Consider the following 19195-nt stretch of genomic DNA (forward strand, 5'->3'; position numbering starts at 1 on the left):
AAAAGTATAATATATATCTAGACAGGCCTTGAGCTATTTGCAAAATTATATAACAACTCACTATCCCTCCCTCCTGTGATACAAACACTGTTCTGAGTTTGGAATATCTTATACCCATGAGTATTTTATTTTTTATTTTTTACTATTTGTGTAAACATGTTATGTGTGCATGCAAGCACATATATGTTTGCATTTTCATTTTTACAGAGCTTTACACATATAGTAAACATTGGAAAAGAATGCACATGGGTGCATGTGTTTAAAATCTAACATAAATGTGGGACACCTGGTTGGCTCAGCCGGTTGAGTGTCTGACTTCAACTCAGGTCATGATCTCACTGCTCATGAGTTTTGAGCCCTGCTTCAACAGATCTTCTGTCTCCCACCATCTCTGCTCCTCCCCCACTTGCTCTCTCTTAAAAATAAATCCTTTTAAAAAAATCTAACATAAATGCTATCTTAAAGGGGACATCTTGCAATTTACTTTTTTAACTCAGTATTGTGCTTTTGCATTTTTTCCATATTTGACATATGGATGATGCAGGTAGGCTGGGTCCAAGGATATGGAGGAGGATCCTGTAGGACTAGCCAGTAAGGTCCTTGGCTTCATGCAGCATAGAAATCAAACATGAACCGGAGAAATTAAAAATAGTTTATTGAATAGTGTGTCAGAAAAATGCAGACGGAGTGTCTGGGAGACTCAAAGGAAAGGAGAGTGAGTTTCCCTGTCACGTGGGGTTAGGAATTTATCCTGGAAAGGGGTCTAGGGTCCATGTGCCTCCAGGAATCTAGAGTAGGAATCTAGGGTAATCTATCAAAGGTGAGTGTCAGGTGAACAATAGGTATTATTGCATAAATCACTGAAGGTAAGGAGGGTTGATGCCAGCGTCAGCAGAGGATTGTTCAGAACTGACATTCTGGAACATGTTTGGGATCTGGCTCTTCTTAAATGTTATCAGGTGTTTGGGGCGTAGGACAAAACTCAGAGAATGATTAATTTTCTTGTTTTCCCCTTGAGGTGGGAATATAGTTTTTTGGCTTATCCAGAAATGGGACCTTGCAGAAAAACAGCAGAAATAAAGATTTTCTCAACTGGAGTCCTTTCGGCTTCCCTATTTCATGGAGACCTAGTATATCATTCTAATGTTTTGTAAAGTATTCCATTTTTTGAATAACTCAATTTATTTATCCATTTCCCCAAATGAGCAGTTAGATGTTAGTGTTTCTGGTCACTCCTTTTTTTTTTTTTTTTTTTTTTAAACCATTACTTGCAGTATGAAGTGAACACATTTGCACTTACATCTCTGGGCATTGTGTGGCAGGGCCTTTAGAGAAGACCCATATGAATAAAATTGTTTAATATTAGAATGTTTAAGTCTTTTATTTATAATAGGTATGTCCCAAAGGCAGTCTTTTACCCTGATTTTTTTTATCCCTTATTTTGCACTATATGACGAGTAGTTTGTCTTCTATTTGAATTTTTCCTTAGTGTTGGCATTGAACATCTATTTTTCCCAGTGATATTCTTTCCATATTTTTCAGGGTGCCTAGCCGGCTCAGTCAGTAGAGCATGCGACTCTTGATCTCGAGGTCATGAGTTCAAATTCCACACTGGGTGCAGGGATTGCTACAATAAATAGACTTTGAAAAAAAAAAAAAAGAATATATGTTTAGACTTTCTTTGCAACTTGTGTATTTTTATTTACTAGCATCTTTACAAATAAAGTTGCTTAGAGAGGGTTCATAGCTTAAGCTTATAATGCTGATGTCTTTTTATTCTCTTGGCTCCAAGAAGCTATCGCTTCTGCCGTGAGTTCTAGGTTGCATAAGTAGCAAAAAGGGATGTGTAACTTGTATATCTGCATAGGGACAGAAAATTTTCCATTCTTCTGTTCTTCTGTTCTTTGGATGATCTAATAATTAAATTGATACATGGCAGATGAGGAGAAAAATAAAAGTTTGGTAACATATATACATGGGACAGACCCAGAAAATGGATTAACTCTGAAATGCCCAAAGCTATCACCTCAAATACCAACTCCAGCTACAGGCAAAAGAAGATGTTTTGGGTGGGGAGTCAGTTATGGGATGTTACCTGGAAAGCACATTAAATAAGGATAACGGTGTAATGCAGACTGAAATTGTCTTCTTGGTAGGAGTTTCTAGAGATTTAGAGTCCTTCCCATCTTTCTGGTACAGTGAGGGAGACACCTTTATGAATGTCGATTTGCCTCATACATGTAAATGTCTCTTATGAAACAGTAAATTCTATTTTCAGTTTTTTAAAAACAATCAGCATAAAATAATTCTTATGCAAAACAGACATATTTTAGGGGTGCCTGGGTGGCTCCATCAGTTAAGCGTCAGATTCTTTCATGACTCTTCCGGTTCAGGTCATAATCTCACAGTTTGTGGATTCTGGCAGCATGGAGCCTGCTTGAGATTCTCTTTCTCTCTCTCTCAAAATAAATAAATAAACTTTAAAAAAAAAATTTAAAAAGAGAGACATTCTGCACAGCAAGTTTTGTTCCCCTACAGTCTTGCTTTGAAAGCTTAGAAGTTTCACAATGCAGAAGCTAAGTTGATAGATTTGCTCCATACCTCAGTGAGCCAGTCTCTCAGACCTGAGGATAGGTCATTTTAAAGAGTTGTGTTTCATTTAAGGATGCAGGTCTTTCAGGTGGGCTTTCCAAGGTATGCCTATATTGCAGGTAAAAAAAAAAAAAAGGTATTTAATAAGGCATTTCTATGGAAACAAAAACAATTAAAGGTTAATGATTAGAATATAATATACAGTACAAGCTTGGATTGTGAGTAACGTGTTCTGGGAGTTTTCCACAAGACGAGCAAACATTTCTAATAAATTTTAACTTAACAAAGGAGCAATGTCTTACATTACGAGTAGTACATGACACCGAACATCCCATGATCACAACTGAGCCAATGGTTCTTGAAATTCGCTTTGATATACAAGTACTTTGTATTACAAGCATGTTTCCAGAATAAATTACGCTTGCAAACCAAGGTTTTACTGTAAATCCATTTTGAATCTTGAGGCCAGCCAGTTGAGACATTTCTAGATGTAGGAGTTAAAGTATCTTTTGCAGTCTGAACTTCTCTGATAATGTCATCAGGTATTCAGGTAAACTCTAAGTGGTTCACATAGCAACAGACACGATTTGTCTAAACATGAGCTGTTGTGATTTTTCTGAAGGTTATATAGTCATCTAGCTTCAGTCTGCAGGGCATTGAGAAAAAGGGGCAATTTTAGTTCTCAAAGATTCCAAGTCAAAAGAATGGGAGAAAATTGGAATGTTACTTTGGAGTGTCATAGCCAGATATTTGAAGAAACCAGAAAATTTCAGTATCCAGTTTATAAGCAAACAACAAGCCCTCAAAAACAATGAGATCTAGAATTTAATATTGACAAAAGTGTGTTACCAAAACATAATTTTTCCTTCTAAAAATACTCTTATTTTCAGCAAAGATAGCCAACTTAAAGCTGATTTGTTTGTGGAGTAAGTCTAGCCAATTAAACTTGGCTTATTTACATAAGCACATCAAGAATACCAATCAATTATATAAGTTAAGATCTGCATTACAGAAACTTTATAAGGAGGCTCAGATTGAACTTCTAAAATCCTCTCAAGGATGAGAAGCCAAGCCAAAGATTTGCCATCAGACTTGCCTGTAATACCATTAGATGTGGGTGAATTCCTCTCTTCTTGAGGCTCCCAGAATATCTAGAGGTTCCTGCACCTCCCAGGAAATGCCCATCCTAAGTCACCTAGGAAGGCTGCTGGAAACCCTGTAGGCAAGGTACCACTCTGTCTTCCCAAGGGGTTTTAGTGGCTTTGTAATATTAAGCATAGTCCTTAAAGCTGTTTTGTCCTCTGAGTCTATACATACCTCTCTCAAATATGACATTCCAGGCAAAGCTTCTGTAACATAACCAGTGTTTCTGATTGTATCCAAGAAAAACAAGATTATAAACAAGAAAAACAGATTCTTATTGAACATAGGCAAACAAATGTATTGCCATGAAAATATAAGAACTCACTGAAAGTTTCTGGATTCTAAAGGAATCAGGTAGGGTGGAAAAGACAAATGTTTCAATTTGTTCACAGAGGTATATTTTTATCAAATTGCTGTAAGTCATAGCTTAACAGAAAAAGTTTCTCCAAATCTGGCAAAACAAAATATTAAAAACTTGGCAACACAAAAATATCACAAACACTATAATCATTCTCATTATCTCATTTAGTCCTTTGTTACTGATTTTGTTTTGCTTGAGTCTCGTTTTTCTGTTAGTTCTGGAAGTTCTTACTCCCTTCAGTTTTATGATATGAAAATTGTCAGAAACCTGTAGTCTAGAGTACTTTCCATTAGTCTCCTTATATATGAAAAACTTTTGTTGTAAACACTTTTTCAAAACCATCAGATAAAACAACTGCCTGTAAATGACAGACTTAAAGCTCAGATGCAAAGCAAGTTCATTACAATGCAATTGACAAAGATATTTGGTTATTTCTGCGACATACATTTTAAGACAACTAGAATTATGACTGATAACATCATACCAGGGCATAGCAGAACTTTAGGAATTTATTAGAATATCTAGAACACATTATAACAACTATATTATAGTTATATAATTACAACACTTATGTTAATAACAGGTTATATTTTATGGGTAAATATATGATGGCTTATCATCACTTACTAGACAATAATTTTTTTTCCATAATTTTAACATGTAAAATAAGCTTAATTAGGTTAGCAAATCTTTTGTGATGTTCCAGGGACCCTCTGGAATTTCCTACAGTATCTTTCAGGTCAAAAATACTTCATATAGGGGTGCCTGGGTGACTTAGTCAGTTGAGTACCCAACTTGATTTTGGCTCAGGTCATAGTCTCATGGTTTGTGGGATCAAGTCACATGTTGGGTTCTGAGCAGATAGCACAGAACTGCTTGGGACTCTCTCTCTCTCTCTGCCCCTACCCTGCTCTCAAATGCATGCATGTGCTTTCTCTCTCAAAATAAACTTTTTTTTTAAAGACTTCATTTAATAAATTTAATTTGGGGACGTTTCTCAAAGATATCAAAAGATTTTGGACACGACTAAATAGGAGCATAGGTCACTGTGAAACAATGGTTATTTATCTGTTTAACCAAACTGATAATTAAAGACTTCATAGGCAAATATAGAAGGTTATATAGTTCTGAGCAAAACTTAGCTATTTTAATATCAAAAGGAATAGGTTTATTTAAGTAATCAATGATCTGTTGATACAGATAACATGAAGCAAAGATAAATTTGTTTTATTCTGATAATAAATAAAATATAAAATAAAAATAAAATAAAATATAAAAAAATAAATTTGTTTTATTCTGATAAAACAAACAATCTTTGCTTTTTAGGAGTAGACAAATGGCACAAAAAGATTTTGTCCTTTCAGCAAATGAAAGAAAATTAACTTTTACTTTTACATAGCACATTACTAATATTAAAACTTATTTTAATAGACTTTAATATTAATTCAATTTGAGGCTGTTTGATTATACAAGGTAAAATTCTCTCTCCTCTCCCTCTCTTTTCCATTCTGAACAATCAAGACAAAATTACTTGTTTTCTTCCTTAACAAAAACACATATGCATACCTCATACATTTTTTTAGGTTCTTTAAATTAAAGTATAATTGATATACAATCTTACATTACTTTTTGGCGTCTGACATAGTGATTCAACAATTCTATACATTAGGCAATGCTCACCATGGTAAGTGTAATTAACATCTATCCCCATAAATGTTATTACAACATTATTGACTATATTCCTGTGCTATACTTTTCACCCCTCTTATTTTTATTTATTTATTTTTACTTATTTTAAATCTAGAAGTTACCTCTTATTTTCCTTCAATTATTTTGTCTATTTCCTCACAAATTTTCCCTCTGGCAATCACCTGTTTATTCTCTGTATAAGTCTTTTTTTTCCCCTTTATTTCAATGTTTGTTTATTTTTGAGAGAGAGAGAGAAAAAGTGTGAGTTGAGGAGGGGCAGAGAGAGAGGGAGACACAAAATCCAAAGCAGGCTCCAGGCTCTGAGCTTTTAGCATAGAGTCTGACACAGGATTCGAACTCACAAACTGCAAGATCATGACCTCAACCAAAGTTGGACACTTAACCTACTGAGCCAACCAGCCACTCTGTCTTTTTAAAATTTGTTTATTCTGGTTTTCTTTTTTTAACTTCCAAATATAAGTGAAATCATATTATATTTGTCTTCCTCTGACTTATTTCAGTTAGCACTGCCTAGATTGAAATCTTGCCATTCATAACATGGATCATTTTTTATAGTTGAGTAATATTTGTGTATGTACATGTGTGTATACACACAAATACACACATGACATTTCTTTATCCATTCATGTATCACTGTATGCTTAGGTAGTTTCCGTATCTTGGCTATTGGAAATAATGCTGCAATAAACAAATCTTTTGAAATTAGTGTTTATTTTCTTTGGGTAAATACCCAGCAGAGGCATCCCTGGATGGGTATTTGATTTCAGCTCAGGTCATGATCTCTGGTTTCTTGGGTTCTAGCCCCACATTGGGCTCTGCTCACTGCGCAGAGCCTGCTTGGGATTCTCCCTCTCCTCTCTGGCCCTCCTCTGCGCGCTCTCAAAATAAATAAACTAAAAAAAAAATCCTTTTGGTATATCTCAAATAATTTGGACCATGTGTTTTTATTATCATTTGTCTCAAGGTATTATTTCCTCTTCGAGTTCTTCATTTACCCATTGGTTGTGTAGTAGCAGGTTGTTCAGTTTCCTTCTTGCAATTATTTCTAGTTATATTCTGTTGTGGTCAGAAAAGCTGCTTGCTACAATCCAATCTTATCAAATTTATTGAGCCTCATTTTATGCTCTAACATGTGATCTATCTTGGAGAATATGTTGTGTGCACTTGGAAAGAATGTATATTCTCCTGTTTGGGGATGGAAAGTTCTGAATATGTGTCAAAGTCATTCTTTCCTTATTGATTTTCTGTATTGGCATGTATTCATTGATATTAAGTGAGATGTAGAGTCCCCTACTATTTTTGTATTACTGTCAAATTTTCCTTTATCTGTTAATGTTTGCTTTATATATTTAGGTGCTTTTACATTAGGTATATAGATACTTACAATTATTATAATCTCTTATTTGGCTGATCCTTTTATTGCTATATGATGATCTTTGTCTTGTGTTATAGTTTTTGTTTTAAAGTCTGTTTGTCTGATATGAGTATTACAACTCTAGCCTTTTTCTTTTCTAATTACCATTTGGATAGAATATTTTTTTCTGTCCTTTCACTTTAAAGAAAGAAATCAGTTAACATACTGTACAATATTGATTCCAGGAGTAGAATTCACTGGTTCATCACTTACATACAACACCCAGTGCTCATCACAAGTGGTCTCCTTAATACCCACGTACCCATCTCCCACCCACCTGTCTCCATCAACCCATAGTTTGTTCTCTATCAGTTTCCCTCTTTTCTCTACCCCCATTCACATATGTTCATCTGTTTTGTTTCTTAAATTCCAGATGTGAGTGAAATCATATGGTATTTGTCTTTCTCTGATTGACTTATTTCACTTAGCATAATAAATTCTAGCTCCGTCCACATCATTGAAAATGGCAAGATTTCATTTTGTTAATGGTTGAGTAATTTTCCATTCTACCTCTTCTTTATCCATTTGTCAGTCAATGAACATTTAGGCTCTCTCCATAGTTTGGCTATTGTTGACTATGCTGCTATAAACATTGGGGTGCATGTACCCCTTCAAATCTGCATTTTTGGATCCCTTGGGTAAATACCTAGTAGTGCAATTGCCAAATCGTAGGGTAGTTCTAATTTCTGTTTCTTGAGGAACCTACATAGTATTCTCCAGAGTGGCTGCACCAGTTTGTATTCCTGCCAATACTGCAAGAATGTTCCCCTTTTTCCTCATTCTTGCCAATACCTGTTGTTTCTTGTGTTGTTAATTTTTGCCATTCTGACAGGTGTGAGGTGATATCTCAGTGTAGTTTTGATTTGTATTTCCCTAATAAGTGATGTTGAGCATCTTTTCATGTGTCTGTTAGCCATCTGGATGTTTTCTTTGGGAAAGTATCTATTCATGTCTTCTGCCCATTTCTTCACTGGGTTATTTGATTTTTGGGTATTGAGTGTGATAAATTCTTTATAGATTTTGTACACTAATCCTTTATCATATATGTTACTTACAAATATCTTCTCCCATTCTGTAGACTGCCTTTTAGTTTTGTTGGTTGTTTCTCTGTCCTTTCACTTTCAGTCTGTATGTATCTTTTGGTCAGAAGTCACTTCCCTTGCAGACAACTTACAGATTGGTCTTGTTTTCCATTCAGTCATTCTGTTTTTTGATTGTAGCATTAATACCACTTACATTTAAAGTAGTTATTGCTAGGTATGTCATTGTTAACTGTTTTCTGCTAGTTTTCATAGTTGTCCTCTGTTCCTTTTTTCTTCTCTTGCTCTCTACCCTTGTGATTTATGACTTTTAGTGTTATGCTTGGATTCCTGTCTCTTTATATTTTTTCTGTATCTTTTACAGGTTTTTGGTTTGTAGTTACCATGAATTTCATATATATCATCCTGTGTATATAGCAATGAATATTAAATTGATAGTTGCTTGGATTTGTACACATTCTAAAAGCACTACATTTTTACTGTCTCATTCATTTTATGTATATGATGTCATTTTTTTTTTTTTTTTTTTTTGAGAGACAGAGAGAGAATGTCAGTGACCTGGGGAGGGGCAGAGGGAGAGAGAGAGAAGGAGGAGGAGAGAGAGAATTCCTAGCAGGCTCCATACTAGGTGTGGAGCCTGGCATAGGGTTTGATTTCATGAATTGTGAGATCATGACCTGAGCTGTAACTAAGTCTGCTGCTTCACCAACTGACCCACCCAGGTGCCCCTATGATGTGAATCCCTTAACTAATATTTTAGACATATTTTGCTACTTTTGTCTTTAACCTTTATACTACTTTTATAAGTTATTGATCTACTACACTTACTGTATGTTTCTTTAACCAACCAAATATTTTTCTTGTAAAATCTTCTTACTTCCAGTTATGTTCTTTTCTTTTCAAATTAAAGAAAATCCTTTAACATTTCTTGTAAGACCAGTGTAGTGGTGGAAACTCCTTTAACTTTTATTTTACTAGGGAACTCTTTATCTCTCATTCTAAATAATAAGAGTCTTCTTGATTGTACATTTTTTTTTTCCTTTTAGCATTTTGAATATATCCTGCCACTTCCTTTTGGCCTACAAATTTCTTCTAAAAAATGAGCTGCTAATGTTATGGGGTATTCCTTGTAAGTAATTACTTTCATCTTGCTGCTTTTAAGATTCTCCCTTTATGTTTCATTTTTGCCATTTTAATTATTTTGTGTTGTGGTGTGGACCACCCTAGGTTCATTTTGTTTGTGGCAGTCTGTGCTTCCTAGACATGGATGTTCATTTCCTTTGCCAGGTTAGTGAATTCTTCTTCTCCTTTATTTCTCTCTTATCTTTCTGGGACCCTAATAATGCAAATATTAGTATGTTTGAGTATCCCAGAGGTCTCTTAATGTAATCTTACTTTGAAAATTCTATTTCTTTTTGCTGTTCAGCTTGGGTGCTTTCTATTACCTTGTCTTCCAGATCGATCCATTTTTTCTGTATTTTCTAATGTGCTGTGGATTGCTTCCAGTGTATTTTTAATTTCAGGTATTGTATGCTTCAACTCTGGTTCTTTTTTTACACTTTCTCTCTCTTTATCAAAGTTGTTAGTAAGTTTATCTACTAAGTCTGGTGAGTATCTTTATGACCATTAGTTTGAATTCTTTATCAGGTAGAGTGCTTAACTCTATTTTGTCTTGTTCTTTTGTTTGGTGCATGCTCCTCTGTTTTTGATTCAATTTCTGTTTACGCGAAATAGACAAAACATCTACTATCCCTTGTGTAGGAATATTCCCTGTGTAGATTACATGAGACTTGCAGGTTTGGCAAGTTGGCTGGAGCTATAACGAACAGAGGTTGGGGTTTCCAGGGGACTCCATGCCAGGGCTACCCGGGGGGGGTTGACTGAAGCTAAAGTGTGCACAATCTAGGGTTTTCTGTGCAGGGGGCTCACTGGCATGATGGCTGGAGCAGAAGTGGGTGTGGGCCAGAGGGGTCCTGGGGCATTGTGCACAAGGGGTAAATTGTTGAGAAGCTTGGAGCTAAAGCAGGTATGGGCCCCAGGTATCCCAGGGTGCTTTGAGCTGCTGCTGCCTTGACAAGATAGGTAGAGCTGTAGTGGACAGGCCAGTGTTATTCCCAGTGGACTGTGCTGTGGCTGCCTTGGTGGGAGAGCTTGAGCTGGTGTTGGCTCGGGGCCTGGGGCTCACCAGTATAAAAGATGGATAGAGTGCTTGGACCCTGCTCAAGTATGTACTATGAAAGTGGAGGAGGAACATAAACTTAGCACTTGCTAGCATTTCTGACTGTGGAGAGAGTTCTAGTCATTCCACCATCATTTGGCAGATGCTCTAGGGTTAGTAAATGAGTTTCCTTCATTTATATTTTATTTGCCTTTTAAACTGTGGCTTTTTTTTTTCTGTGCCCCAGTGTGGGGAGATATGTGCATGGTTCTCTTAGTGCTATCCCTTCCTAATGCATTTTGCAGTATTGAGAGTGGGATTTCCATTGTTACCATGTCTCAGTCTCTCCTGCCATTCCCTATGTGGTCTCTCTACACTTTAGTGTGCAGAAGCTGTTTCACCAGCCCTCAGTTCTTCAGGAGGAACTGCTGTACGTAAAATTGTAGAATCAGTGTGTCTGTGGGAGAGGTGAATTCAGGATCTTCCTACACTTTCATCTCCAGCCTATGTTTTTTAAACCAAAAACATGTGTTTTCCTTGCCTACAGTGTTGTTTCCCTTATTATTTCCAGGAATCACACTTATTGGGGTTGTTAGAAAAGACAAATACCATATGATTTCACTCATATATGGAATTTAAGAAATAAATGAACAAACAAGAGACAATAAATAAATAAATAAATAACTCTTAAATGCAGAGAATAAACTGGTTGCCAGAGGAGAGGTGGAGGGGATGAAACAGAGGATTAAATAGTTGAATCATTAGATTGTACATCTGAAACCAATAGAATACTGTTAATTATATTTTTAAAAAAATTAGAAAAAATTTTAAATAGAATTCTTAACTCTTAGAAACCTTAATTTCTAGTGAAAACTAATAAGCAATTGTGAAATGTTAAACCAGCAATCTCTAAATTAGCAAATTCATGAATACATTTTATTATTTCTAGAAACATGTATTTTTCGATTTTCCAATGTAGCACTAACATATCCAAATATCTTTTAGTCTCTAATAAAAAGCTAAAAGTAGAAAAACCTACGTTCAGTATTTAATGTTTCAGCTTTTATGTTATTTGGAAATGATCTAGCTACTTAATGACTACCCATCATCTAATTTAACTTAGCAAACCTCTGAGGTTTTACATTACCGAAAAGGTTTCGGTAAACTATTTAAGTGGACATAAATATTGCTGAAAAATCATTTACAAATTTGTATCTTAGTTGTACCTATTTAACTCACTTGTTCTTAATAATTATGTTTAGATTAATCATGAAAATTTCATGAAACATTGGATAAAACCAACTATCATCCTAAGCTATTTTCTTGCTGACAGTTTTTGTAACAAACATGAATTTGATTAGTAAACCAGAAAGGAAGGTAACTCTGAAGATCGATCTATTTTAACTACAATGACAGGCTTCAACTAGGCATTATTTACCCATGATTACCCCAGATGATGTAAACTTGAAAAACAGTGGTTTAGTTGTAATATTTTTCAGAATTTTAAGAATACTTCATTTTTAACCTTTTAAGCCAAATTAATTTTGGCAATGCCATCCAGGTGTAGATACATATCACACATTTACAATTTACATATATAGGCACACATAAACATATATGCAAAGAGAAATCCTAAAATTCTAGCCATTATACAGGTACAATTAATATAAAATTCACTAGATAGAATGTGTTAAGTTTATCTGCTCAGATGGGTAAACATTTTTTCTTTTTTTTTTTTTTACTAAAATTTTTGGAAAATACACGATTTTTTTTATTCACCTAAATTTTAAATCAAAGTCTCTTTTTTGTTTTCACTGTGATAAGAATTACCTCCCTGAAGTTTGTAGAACATTTACATCTCAAAAGCACAGGTTAAAATAAGTTCCTCCAGGAAGGAAGGACTTTGGTTTCCTAAGGCCAATATTTGTAAGCCTTTTGAGATAAATAGGAAAGGTTTAGGGATTGGTAAACTTTGGATTGTTTCTGCAGTCACACCTCTAGTTTTGCAAAAACTAGCCTAGCTTTGTAAAACAAGGATGACTGTACTCAATTTTTCAAAAAGTTGCGTTGGCACCAAAATGATATCAAAGGACTATCACACCCATCAACCTACATGGGAGTTTGTTCTTACCCTTTGTGCACATTTAGCTTAGGAATGAAGCCTTAAAAAAAATTCCTATGAGGCTCTGAATATCAACCATGGTCAAGAGTTCATTCAGTCCTGTGGCTTCTCATTTTATTTTCTGGCTTTTTGTCTATCCACTAATCTCAGGAGGTAATCCATTTACAAAACCTTTTGAGAATCCTCCCTGAGTTTAAGAAATTCTTTAACTATGGCCCTTACTTTGGCCTTTGACCAAGGAGTAAAAGATATCTGAAGAGGACTACCAGCAGCCCTGGATGGTTTAATTTTGAAAGGTATCTGTTTAATTGTCTGAATTTCCTTTCCACACTGAATAGACAAAGGATTACTAGAAACAGTCCTCAAATAAAGAAGGGAACACTAGAAATTACATCAATTTTATACTCTTTTGTTTTTCGTACCTCTCATAACTTTAATTTTTTAATTAGCCTCTTATAACAAATCCTTCAACGAAGCTATTTTGGTATTCTGAAAATGTTTGGAGGCATCTGCATACCAATTAAATATGTATTCCATTTTGTTTGTTTGATTTGAAAGCACTTGCCTTTAATTCACTTCTTAAAATAATCTTATGTAGTTGGGACATATTCCTCATAATGGCCATTGTAATTCTAGGTTGTAATTCCCCTGAGGGCTGGTGGCAGTTTGGGAGAATCCCAGCCAAAATGAAATTTAACCTACATTTTCTGTTTGGACATATCTAGCCACAAATAGGTTGCAATTAACACTTCTGTCTGGCCTTAGTTTGGAACCCCCCCGTCTGACAGTTATCAAGTCAAGTTGCCAGAACACAAAACAAACTTAGAATGATTCTGCCATTTTGGTAGGTATTTACAGCTTTCTCGACTGCAGTTCTTATAAATCAGGTGTGTGTACCAGAAGGCGGCATATTTAATTCCTTGGAATTCAAGAAGGCGGAATTTACATTGGATATAGAGTTTAATTTTTATTTTGAGTTTAATTTGTAATCTTTTATTTTGTTAAAGGGGTCTCTAAGGCTAACCATTTCACTTCTCTTTGTGTCTAATTTTTAATTTGGACTTGTCCATAGGCACCAGTCAGACAACTGTTAAGGATGAGAGCTCTATAAAACTGTTTTTTTTGGTTTTTTTGTTTTTTTTTTGATCTAGAAGTTTTTAAAATTCAGAGTATCTACTTTCTGGCCATTGATGAGTAGGATCTCTTAATCTTAATAGTAACTCAAACCAATAAAACTTTTATGTCTTACTAATGGATGCAAGAGGCATCCCAAAGAAAGGATTAAAAGATGCAGTCCTCACAAGATACAGAAAGTTTATTCCCAGAGATAGTCTAAGAAAGAAAATACTTTATGGTGACAGGTGGTAAGAATGGTGTAGTGCAAATAATGTCTCTGGTTTCCCATGAGACGCCTCCAGTCACAGATCTGCTAATATCTGACATTGGCCAGAACTAAATTGGACTTTTCTAGCCTAACAAAATAACAAAAGTTGAGATGACAAAGGTCCCTTATGGGCCAGGATCCCTTATGATAAACTCCCCTGAGAGCTGGCACAGTCAGGAAGACAATAAGTGACCAATTGCAAGCCTAGGTTGTTAACAGCAACCTATTTGGCTATCCACCAGACGTGTGCCACTACAGACCTCTTCCGGTTGGTAGAGACCAGAGAGGTCACACTCTCAAGATATGGAACAAGATGACAGAAACAAAAGAAAATAATAACCACCTCTTGGGGGAAAAAGATCAATAGAAAATGAGTATGCATAACAAACTTTTACCAAAGTCACTATACCCAAGGAAATAATCCCATAAATATTTTCTTCTGCTAATCTAAATTTAGACAAAGAAAAGGACTCTTACCACTCTCAATTCCACCAGACCCTGAAGGCAGAGATCCAGAAGACCTGACATGGTAAAAATTCTCACCTTCTGCTAGCTTTTGTCAGTGGTCATAGAATCTCTCAGCTGCCAGCAGCCATGAAGTGAGCAGTATCCAACTAGTGAAGTTTGTCCCTTCATGGTTATCATCTTCAGGGGCAGAAAAATTCTCCTTTCTTCCCTTCTAGGTTCTTGGATCTAATAATTAAATTGATATAAGTCAGATTAGCAGGAGAAAAACAAAAGTTAAGGAGTATGTGTATATCAGAGAGACCCAGAAAAACTGAGCACCTCTGAAATGGTCAAAGCCATCACCTTTAATATCGCATCATTTTTGGCTAGACACCTAAGAGGTTGTTGGGAGTAGAGAGCCAGTTACCAAGAAAATCACAATAAACAAAAATAAGTTTTTTAATGCAGATTTAAGTTCTGTCTTCACCATTCATAAATTTCTAAAGATTTAGAGTTATCCCCATATTCTTGGCACAGTGAGAGATACCTTTACAAATAGATTTGCTTTATACATGTAAATGTTCTCTTGCAAAAGGGTAACTTCTACTTGATTTTCAGAGCTTCTCCTGTGTTTGCAGTTTCTTAAAAAGTAAGCAGCCTAAAAGAATCCTTATGCTAAAGAAACATTTTAGGGTGGCAAATTCTGCTCCCCTAAACTGCCAACCTTGTAATATCACTGTTGGGAGCTTTTCTGGAAACTATACCGTATGACTGACACATCTTATTAGCCACCTTCCTATGCCAAAGGGAGGTTAGAGCAGAAGAGGTATAAGCACTGGGGGTCAGGTCACAGAGAAGGAACAGGAGTCTGCCTAAATAACATAATCAGCAACAATAAATATGTGCACATGCACATACATAGTAAACATACCTACTTATGTACTTGATTGGTACTTCTCCCTAGTTTCCCTCAGGTTGTTTTGGTTATAAAAAAAAATACTAATAATGTCTAAGACCTCACTTTGATTGCTGTTTGAGTGAAATCATATGTATATATATGTTTACACATCATTATATAAGCACATAGAAATAGGTATGTATATTTCAATTAGATATATTTTAAATATAAAATATTTTTAATGTACATCTATGTTTGAACTATATTCCATTCTGCTGTGTAGCAGTTTGATCTCAAACCATTTTGGAGCAGGAGGGAGAATGTGTATACACTGGTACAACTGATCATCTCTTTAAATTGGTTACATTTGCCTCGGATCAAGATCTCAAAACCTCTGCTTGGCTAGATGTAGGACTGATTCCTTAGTAAAAATAGCTAGAATTCCATCTTTTTGACTGCCTCCTTTTACTAATTACCACTGCATTGTACTTCTTCTCTCAACACATGCACATACTACACTAAGGAATATGTTCACAGAAACAGCCCTCCTCACTATATTTAAGGTCTACTCAACCCAAAATTCACATTCAGCCTCTCGTCGTCTTATAAGTATAGCAACTTTTAAGCACTTTAAGCCAATTTTCCAAATTCTTAACGGCAAATTTATATATTTAGGTTCTTGCAATTTATCTCTTGATTAATATATTCAGTCTTCATAGTGATTCACACATTCTTCATGAAAACTTATCATGTACAATATTGAGTCTCCAAAGATATGTCAAATTATTTTAATAAGCCGTAGTAATTTAGAGACAAACTATCTTTGTTAAAAAGATATTTTAATCTCTGCTTTAATTGTGCTTATACATTAATATGAATATACCCTCATCCTTAGGAAGAATAAAAAAATAAGAATAATTTTAAAGTGTTTGCCATTTGTTCTTGTGATGAAAGCTACACATACCTGCATACACAAAGTGAAGATAATCACACAGTAGCATTAATATTTTAGAAATCCTTATATAAGAAAGCAAAACATGACTTTTATAACATTAAGAAACCTATTGATTGTAGTCTATCATGTATTGACCAATAAACTATTCTTTTTTTAATTCTTATTAATGTATGATGAAATATATTATTTTAATTTTACAATGAAAAAATAAGACTCAACAAGATTACATATACAGCCTATATGAGTTAATATGCATAGAGAACGTACATATGAAAAAGCCAAATTTTATTGTGGAATTTTGTTTGTTTTCCCCTAAGAATGTATACTTAATAATACTATGATGAATGACAATTTCATCTTAATCATATAAACTTTCTTCTAGACTATGGTAAATTATTAAAGTTATATAATTTTATTGAATTATTTCCATAAATTTCCCACAACTCACTTTTCCAAAAATAAACATTAGCATTTATTCAAGCTGAGTAAATATATAATAGAAAAACTGAAAGGAAAAAAACAAGTTCTTTCATAATACCAGTTTATAAAACACATACTTCTCTATTCAGGCAAGATTATAGAGATTAAAGATGATGTCACTCTCAGGTAAGTAGCAATTTTTTTCTTCTTAATTACATAACTATTTACTTAAAAATAACCCTAAAAGAAATATTCCAATTACCTGGGCATAGATGCTCTTGTACTTTTATTCCTTTGGAAGTTTATACATATTTCAAATCAATTAAAATGTACTTTGTAGCAAACATACCTGAAAGATAAATAATAGCCTGTATTTTATAATTTCCCAAGGTTATAAAAATAAGTCAAGGGACTCTATCATTTCTATAATCAAAACTTAATTATAATCTTTGCCTCTTATTTTTTGTTCTTTGGTTTAGTTGTCTTCCCAACTTTTGAGTTAAATTAAAAAGAATTTCCAGGGGCGCCTGGGTGGCGCAGTCGGTTAAGCGTCCGACTTCAGCCAGGTCACGATCTCGCGGTCCGGGAGTTCGAGCCCCGCGTCAGGCTCTGGGCTGATGGCTCAGAGCCTGGAGCCTGTTTCCGATTCTGTGTCTCCCTCTCTCTCTGCCCCTCCCCCGTTCATGCTCTGTCTCTCTCTGTCCCAAAAATAAATAAATGTTGAAAAAAAAAAATTTTTTTTTAAATTAAAAAAAAAAAAAGAATTTCCAGAAAAGATGAAAACATTAAAATCAGCACCCCCCTGTATACCTTTCCCTTTGTAAATCTGTTCTTAACATTGACTACAGTAATTTTATCGTCTTTCTTTCTAAATATAGCTCTAATTATAGATATATACTTCTTTTTGGTTAAATCTTTTGAAATTGTAAACAGGACGATGAATTTAGGGAAGATGGAAGCATAGGAAGATCCTGAGCTCTCTTCATCCCATAGACACATTAAGGTAACAGCTACATCTATACAATTAACTCTAAAAAATGACCCGAAGACAGAACAGACCTTCCACAATTAATCCTAGAGAGGAGACCACATTGGAAGGGGGAGGTGGGACAGAGACTTGATTGGAAACCAAATCCCTGGTGGAACTAACCACAAATGGGAGGGACATCACAAGCATGGAGAAACAAAGGATAAGATCCAGTGTCAGGTAACTCCTGTGGAGACCTGCACTGGGAAGGTGAGTACCCATACATTTAGCTGTAAAAACTTGTGGGGCTTAACTTTGGGAACTTAACAAATCAGTGGGCTTAAAGCTGGGAGAGGCAGAGGACAATAGAAAACTGAGCACCTGCCTTAAAGAGCCAGCATAATAAATAACCCCACCAAGACAAGTACAGAAGTAGCAGTTTGAAAAGTACCTAGGTATATGTAAAGGAGATTTATTGGCTAATTTCAGGCGCTGGAGGGGCAGGGATCTTCAGAAGATTTATCAGGGACCAAAAGTGCTGGTGGGTGCTATTTCTCTTTCTCTCCACCAAACTAGAGAGGTGGATGGCTGCAGGAGCCAGCACTAACACTCTCTACCTACCCTGTAAGTACTGTGTTCTCCTAAGGACCCACCACATCCAACCCGCCCACATCAACAGGTGTCCTTCCAAAGTGGTTCCTGTTTTGTCACACCCTGCAGGCAAACCTGGAAGGGACTGGTGCCTCTGCAGGATGTGGGGAACTAACCTCACACACTAGTGTATCCATAGTCCCAGCAACCCAGCCTCTTAGCTCAGGTACATTGCAGGGCATAGCTTGCTTTCGGCACAGCCAGCTATGGCAGAGAAACTAACTGAAGACATCTAGGTCATACTCACCCATGAAAGCCTTTCAGCCACACTGGAAGCAAGCCCCGCTCTTTGATCCTCCAGAAGCTGAGGCAGGAGGCTAAATGCAGACACCTAGGGTGACCAAACCACACACAGCCTCAGCTCAACAAAGTGGGAATCAAACCCTGCCCAATGTGCCCTCAGCAGGCAAAGCAGCTCCTTGCAGTCAGCTGGGCTGAAGGCAATCACAGCTCAGCCATAATAGTAGGGCACATGCAGTCCACACAGGAATAAGCCAGGAATATCTGATTCTGGAGACTAAGGGGGATTATGCTACAGGACACCACAGAAACTCTTTTACAAAAGGGCATGACTTTCAACACCAGGAGACATAGCTGACCTACCTAATACCTAGAAACAGAGAATTAAACAAAATAAGGAGACAGAGGAATATGTCCCAAATGAAAGAACAAGACAAAATTTATAGCAAAAGCTTGATAAAGAATTTAAATTCATGGTCATACGATACTCACTGAACTAAGAAAAAAGAGTGGATAAACTCAGAACTTCAACAAAGATTTAAAAATATTACAAAGAACCAGTCAGAGCTGAAACATCCAATAACTAGAATAAAAATATACAGTAAGGGGAATCAATAGCAGATTAGAGTATTAGAACAGGGTAATGGAAAGTAACCAAGCTGAACAGCAAAAAGAGAAAAGAATAATTAAAAA

General features: G+C 35.6%; 1 long non-coding RNA gene across 1 annotated transcript; it reads right to left on the bottom strand.

Annotated features, from left to right (window-relative positions):
• Positions 1-673: 673 nt before the first annotated feature.
• LOC125175227 (uncharacterized) lies at positions 674-18595 on the bottom strand. Its single transcript, XR_007155709.1, has 5 exons — positions 18510-18595; positions 16907-16993; positions 14468-14617; positions 2602-2700; positions 674-1641 (listed from the first exon to the last, which is right to left on the bottom strand). It is a non-coding gene; the product is annotated as an uncharacterized LOC125175227 (long non-coding RNA).
• Positions 18596-19195: the final 600 nt, after the last annotated feature.

The sequence above is a fragment of the Prionailurus viverrinus genome, chromosome C2, assembly GCF_022837055.1.
Source record: "Prionailurus viverrinus isolate Anna chromosome C2, UM_Priviv_1.0, whole genome shotgun sequence".
NCBI classification, from domain to species: Eukaryota; Metazoa; Chordata; class Mammalia; order Carnivora; family Felidae; genus Prionailurus; species Prionailurus viverrinus.